The sequence below is a fragment of the Mus pahari genome, chromosome 19 (assembly GCF_900095145.1).
Source record: "Mus pahari chromosome 19, PAHARI_EIJ_v1.1, whole genome shotgun sequence".
Classification (NCBI taxonomy): domain Eukaryota; kingdom Metazoa; phylum Chordata; class Mammalia; order Rodentia; family Muridae; genus Mus; species Mus pahari.
In genome coordinates this window covers 88,495,613-88,502,898 of record NC_034608.1, presented here as the reverse complement: position 1 = coordinate 88,502,898, position 7,286 = coordinate 88,495,613, and the positions used below count along the sequence as shown (strand labels likewise).

The 7,286-nt window shown below is 40.7% G+C and overlaps 1 pseudogene; it reads right to left on the bottom strand.

The window, feature by feature from the left end:
• Positions 1-5,943: 5,943 nt before the first annotated feature.
• LOC110337013 lies at positions 5,944-6,638 on the bottom strand (annotated as a pseudogene).
• Between the last annotated feature and the right edge of the window lie 648 nt (positions 6,639-7,286).

The following is a 7,286-nucleotide window of genomic DNA, read 5'->3' as shown; positions in this document are numbered from 1 at the left end:
CATAGTCTCTGGTGAGAAGTCTGGTGTAATTCTAATAGGTCCGCCTTTATATGTTCCTTGACCTTTTCCCCTTACTGCTTTTAATATTCTATCTTCATTTACTGCATTTGTTGTACTGATTATTATGTGTTGGGAGGAATTTCTTTTCTGGTCCAATCTGTTTGGAGTTCTGTAGGCTTCTTGTATGTTCATGGGCTTCTCTTTCTTTAGGTTAGGGAGGTTTTCTTCTATAATTTTGTTGAAGATATTTACTTGCCCTTTAAGTTTAAAACCTTCATTCTCATCTATACCTATTATCCATAGGTTTGGTCTTTTCATTTTATCCTGGAGATCCTGGATGTTTTGGGTTAGGATCTTTTTGCATTCTGCATTTTCTTTGATTGTTGTGTCCAAGTTCTCTATGTAATCTTCTACATCTGAGATTCTCTCTTCTATCTCTTTTATTCTGTTGGTGATACTCGCATCCATGGTTCCTCATTTCTTTCCTATGGTTTCTATTTCCAGAGTTGTCTCCTTTTGGGTTTTCTTCATTGTTTCTACTTCAGTTTTTAGATCTTGGATGGTTTTGTTCAAATTCATCAACTGTCTGATCATGTTTTCCTTTAGTTCTTTAAGGGAGTTTTGTGTTTCCTCTTTAAGGACTTCCTCATGTTTATCAGTGTTTTCCTGCAATTTCTTGAGGGATTTTTGTGCTTCCTCTTTAATGGCTTCTGCCTTTTTAGCAGTGATCTTCTGCATTTCTTTAAGTTAGTTAAAATCCGCTACCAGCATCATGAGATACGATTTTAGATCCGAATCTTGCTTTTCAGGTATGTTGGGGTATCCGGGACTTGCTGTGTTGGGCTTACTGGGTTCTGATGATGACCAGTGGTTTTGATTTCTGTTAGTGACATTCTTTTGTTTGCCTTTCGCCATCTGGTAATCTCTGGTGTTAGCTGTCTCTGGCTGCAGGTTGTTCCTCCTTGATTCTTTAGCCTCTATCAGGACTCCTGGGAGACCAACTCTCTCCTGAGTCCCAGTGGTCAGAACTCTCTCTGCAGGTAAGCTCTCCTCTTGCAAGGAAGGTGCACAGAAGTCTGGAGCTCAGATCCCCTCTTCATTCCTCCCTGGTGGCCGACTCTCCTCTGGCAGGCAGGCAAGCTGTACAGGGGTCTGTGTTTCAGCTCTGTCTCCTGGCAGTGATATCAAGATCCCTGGTGTGCAAGGGTGCCTGCAGTGAGGAGAGTCCTCTGGGGGAACTTGGGGCCCTCAGTTGAAATTCACCTGGTCGGGCAGGTGTCCTTTGTCCCTGTTCCTGCTAGTACAAGACCCTCTGGGGCTTTTTGGATCCGATGTTGCATTCCACTCACCAGTGGTATTCCGGTCCTGGCAGCGTGGAGAGTCCTCTAGGGCCCACTGTGAAGATGGAGCTGGGGTGGCGCCGACCAGAATCCCTGGAATTCTTTAAGGGATTTTTGTGTTTCATCTTTAAGGGCTTCTACCTGTTTACCTGTGTTCTCTTGTATTTCTTCAACGGAGTTACATATGTCCTTCTTAAAATCCTCTATCGGCATCATGAGGTGTGATTTTAAATCCACATCTTGTTTTTCTGATGTGTTTGGGTATCTAGTATTCTTGGTTTCTGTTGGCAATATTCTTGTGTTGGCTTTTTGCTATCTGGTTATCTCCGGTGTTAGAGGATCTTGCTGCTTCTGTCTGGAGCTTGTCCCTCCTGTGGGTCTGTAAGCCTATGTCAGCACTCCTGGGAGACCAGCTCTTTCATGATAGAACTTGTATTCACAGGGCTCTGGAATGGCTGAAGGTCTGGGTGAAGATGGTGACTGGAAGAATCCTGTGCCAGCCACTCCTGTGCCCCATATGTTCTTCGAAGGCCCACTCTAGAAAATTTTTGGAGAGAAAGTGGCTATCTTACCTCCAAGCCTAGGAGTGAAAGCACTCCTGGGAGAACAGCTTTTTCCTTGTGGGACCCATGCACAGCAGGCTGTGGAACAGCCCCAGCTCCTGGGTGCAGATGCATTTGCTCTTCTTGAAGAGGATCTGGATTCAGTTTCCAACACCCACATGGTAGCTCATCACTATCTGTGACTCCACTTTCAAGGAATCTCCCAGCATCTTCTGGCTTATTTGGGTGTTAACTGTATATATGTACACACAAACACACATAGACACATAGACACATAGACACACATGTGTCTGTTTATGTGTGTGTGTGTGTGTGTGTGTGTGTGTGTGTGTGTGTGTGTGTGTTTATATGGGTATACATTTGTGTGTCAAGATCTGGATGAGGGTATCTGAAGAGACCAGAGGTGTAAGATTTCCCCAGAACTGGTAATATAGGCACAATGAACTTCTCGACATGGGTACTGGGAACTAAGTTGTATTCTATGCAGGAACACAGCAAGTGATTCTAAGTATTGAGCCACTTCCATAGCACCCCATATAGTTATTTATAAAGCATAAATGGATTATTCATGTAACAATGAAAACTACAGTATAGAGTTGGTAATGTCTGTTTTCCCTTGAACTTATAGAATACTTGACTGTGATCCACAACAGTTCTAAATGTAACAATCAAAGGTAGTTGTACAAGCTGTTGTTTTCCCAGATTAGACATTTTCATTTACCCCTCTCCTTATCATTCCCTATTCCCTTAAACCTACTCCACTCCATTAAGGTTTTTGGTAAATTAACTTGGAAAGTCTCAGGGGCAGTAAACACTTGGGAACCTGCTTGGCTCTATTGTATTGAGAATGAAAAGTGAACCACAGAGAAGAACTAAAATAACAATGGAAATGAATTGAAATGATTGGATAGGAAAGATTAAGAGGCTAGAGGAATATATGGGGATGCTGAAATTACTTGTCACCACGTACTACTGATCATGTCTAGAATATTTCCTACTTATAGTTGTTTTTGTAATTTTAGAATTATAAGAATGGTTTTAGAACAAGTTACAGAAGAGCAGAGGCAAGTTCAGAAGTAAACAAGGTCCTCTGCTTTGTCTCTATATTCTCGATTCCATTCCTTTTGTGGATTCTTAGGCTAGGACTTAGGAATTCCAACATTTGGCTGACCTTGTCACTTTCTCCAAAGTGTCACAAATACCACCATCATGCAAGAGGTTCACCATCCCCCAACTGTGGCTCCTACCCCTTTGTATCAGAATGTTTGGTCTTCCTTCTACCTACAGTATTAAATTTCCAAACAAATTTAAATTTTTCCTTAAAGCCTTGGTTCAAGTACCCACGTGTGTTTTAATTAATTCCAAATTCTTGCTTTTATCCAGAGGCCAAATGAAACATTCATTCTGCTATGTCCAGATTTCAATTATAGCCTCCATCTCACTGTGGGGTACAGTGATGTCTTAAGCATATCATCATGCCAAACGGTTAGTTAGAAAAGGGTAATAATAAATGTAGTTTTCTTAGCTCAGGCTCCATATGTTCTACAAAGGAAACCAGTGAACCTATCCATGGGTTTCTTTGTAAAGTTTTGTCCCTATGTTTCTACTCAGTGAATACATGAGTATGTAAACAGATGAATGGATGCATTCATGGCTCAAAGGATAGAAAGATTCCTAAGATGCCTACATTCTCCCCACCACCACATACATACAGTTGAGCTAAATCCTCAAAATCTTTGGTTCATGTTCCGTCATGACTATGCCCTAAATCAATCCTTCCCATTACTTTTGCCTAACCAGTTCTCAGAAGATCTACTTGCTTTCTTAGTAGGTAAGGGTATGTCTTTGGGTGATATTATCTCCACATGGGAAACCAATCACTATGGTTTAGTGATGTACCTCGAAAGTTCTTGAGGTCTTTAATGAGGTAGAAGATAGTGCCTAGTGGGACATATTTAGCTCATGAGGGAATAGCCCTTACAAAGAGATTTGTGACTTTTGCCATGAGAATAGAGTAGGCAATTGTGGAAATCAGACATTATTTATGCTTTCAAGCATGAACATTCTTGTCTTCCAACCTTTGACATGTTAATGAATAGTATATATTATTCTTAACAGGCTCTTACCTGGTACATTGACCAGATCTCATGCTTCCCAAAATCTAGAACAATGAACCTCTATTCTTTGTAAATTTCTCAGTTTCAAGTATTCTGTTATAACCAGAAAGAGACTAAGGCTCTGTGGTGGTTAATCTCCATTGTCACTCAACTTGATTAAAGATTACCTAGGAAATTAATTAGTCATGTTTCTGTGTATAGGTGAGGGTACTTCCAGAGAGGATTAACAGGAGAGTGAAGAACCACCTTGAAGTAAGGAGCACCATCCCATGGACTGGTGTCAGGAAAAAATAAGATAAAAAGAGAAGAAAGACAGCTGGAAACCAGCATTTCATTCATTCTACTTTCTCTTTTCCTTGATGGGACTCACTTCACCATGTCTTCCCATTACCACTAGCTAGCCCCTCTGATACCATGGCTCAAAAAAATCTTCCTCACTTTACTTGTCTACAATAGTGTTTGTAGATCAAATTGATGATCAAATGTAATCAATAAAGACACAAAGCAAAGCCTTGGACATGCATGTTCTTCTATGTTTTTTTTTCTGACAAAAATTATACTTTATTATAATTTTTTAAATCACAGAACCCCAGTCTAAATATCATACACACACACACACACACACACACACACACACATACACACACACACTCACTCATTTCTGGTGCTGACTTTCATACCCCTCAAATTGGCTCTCCTCAAATTGGCTAACAAGTTATGCCTCAGGGAATTTTCCAGTTCAACTCATACTCAACTTGGAATACCAGGGATCAACGGTCTGGTTTTGTGCATATGTCAGTGATGACAGCTGGTACATCTGCTGAAGAAATCATTTCTGCTGGCTCATCACCACAGAGCTGTGGGCACTGTGTGGTGTGCTAGAGTATGGATCTGCATGCCAGTCACAACCCTGCTGACTTTTCTCTCTCTCCTCTCACTGTTCTGTTGAGTCTCTTCAGGGGCTCCCTTAAACACTAACAAAAAGGAATCTATCTATTGGATAGCAGGTGGCTCAGACCAGTACCAATGCTACATACTTGTGAAGTCACTAAGCTTACAACTGTGGGGTTACAATTCAACATAAACACTATTCCAAAGTAAGGAAATGGATGCCTTGGCTGGCTAGGGAAAATGCTTGATTCTTTCTAAAGCTTGCATTTCACTGTGGACTTTTGTTTCATGATATACTCCAGACAATCATGAGGCAATCTGTGTTGGTCTCATGACTAGCAGAGCACCCTTTCCTGCCTCCCTCCACACACAGAAATGGCTTCAGAGCCGAGTTGTCACATCCGTGGCTTGGATCACCTGTGATTTCAGGTGACATGTTCCCAAGCTTAGTAAAGATCAACTATGGAGCTACAATGGTGAGATGGGGCCCTCACCTCACAGCAGTGAGAACAGAACCCTTAGAAAAATCTAAGAGCTGGGCCAGCTACTCTGACACCAGCAAGAAAGAACTTGCCAAATACTGAAATGCAAGTTAAGCAAGTATTGCTGCTGCCTTCAAACCCATGTCCCTTTCTTCTAGTCAGGAAACCATCGTCAAGAGGGCCCTGGCCTGAGTAAGCCAGTCTTCTTCACAGAAGTAGATATTTTAGAGATAGGAAACGCATTGTACGACATCTGTTCCCAGAACAGACCACAGCCACAAAAGCACTTTCCAGAGTCGGTCTGCTTCAATGTCTATCTCAAAGACAAAGGCAGCCAACCTTCATAGGTACTGATGGATGTTCTGCCAAAAAATTCTCCTTTTCCTAAACTTATAAGTTGTCTTCAAGTCGAACTATATTATACATATGTTCTTTTCATCAGCAAAAAGATGATTTTTTTTTTAAACTCCAAAAACCAATGATGTCTATGTAGAATGAAGGTAGAATTTTGGTTGGTTGGTTTCTGTAATTCAGAACCTAGATAAAATCAAAAGCTCTGTAATGGTCTGCACATCCATGCCTTCCCAGGGTCCGTTGCTCAGCTCACATGAACTCATCGGAATCATTACCATCTTGATTTGAGAACATATTCTCAACTTTCATTAGTGAGGAGTAGCTCCTAAATTCATCCATTTCCCTTTTCTTCTTCATTTCTTCTTTCTCTTTCCTTTTCATCTCCTGAATCTGGGCTTTCTTCTCATTCCTTTCTTCATGGTCTCTGCCTTCCTTCTCTGCTGCTAGGTCTGGAAACTTCTCCAGCTTAGTCTTTTCTTATTGGTTCAAGATTTCATTCACTTTCTTCTCCACTGTCACAATCTTTACATCCTTCTGCCGGTGAAAGCCTATCTGCCCCACATCCATGTCAGCTGTTTTCTTCAGGTTAGACCATGGCATGTAAACTACATTAACATTGTTCATCTTGCAGCCTTGAATGCTATTGGCCTTCACAAGGTGGGCACAGTCCATCAGAACCTCCTTTGGAATGTCTTCTATTTTCTCTCCCTTTTGTAATCAGAGGTATACATGGGCCGAAGAGAGTTTGTCCAGGTGAAACCAAATATCTTCAGGCCACCCATACTTTATTAGATCTTCATTTTCATATTTATCTTTTCCCATGTAAATAGTGTAAATAGATGAATTAATGCTGCTGCTGGTGAAGTAGAACACCATGATCCTGGTAGAAGAGTGGCGACTCGCGAAGCTCGAGATACCTCTGGCGCGAGGGTTTCTTCTATGTTTTCTTATCAGATTTGTAGCTCTTCTTTTTACCTTGCCTGCCCTCTTCCTTGCCATCAGGTTAAAGTGAAGGGTGACATCTATGAAGCAGTCCAGTTCTGATTTGTCTACATTCATCACTCTCTGAACAGTCTTTACTCCATTCCAGAGAGGGAATTTAAAACCCTTTCTTGGGCGAAGGTGTCTCTCCAGAAGTCTTACCACCAAGTCACCGTGTTCTTCACATAGCTTATTATGTCCTCTCTTTTTCAATCACATTCATCATGCATGTCTTAATTCTCATTTCTCCTGATGATTTCACACACACACACAAACACTTGTTGAAGAGTACAATCTTTTTTTAATTTTTAATTTTTATTTTGTCTTTAAGGGATATAACCAAACACAGCACTGCAAAGAGTCATTGCTTAATAATTAAGTTCTCAATTCACAATCTTGATGTTCATTATAGATATCACGCACTAGAAACTGTCATTTATTTCTCTCCCAGATATTTAGTGGTCATATTTATTTTGCCCATTTTCTTTTTTCTTTTTTCTTTTTTTTATTAGATATTTTTCTTTACTTACATTTAAAATGTTATCCCCTGTCCTAGTT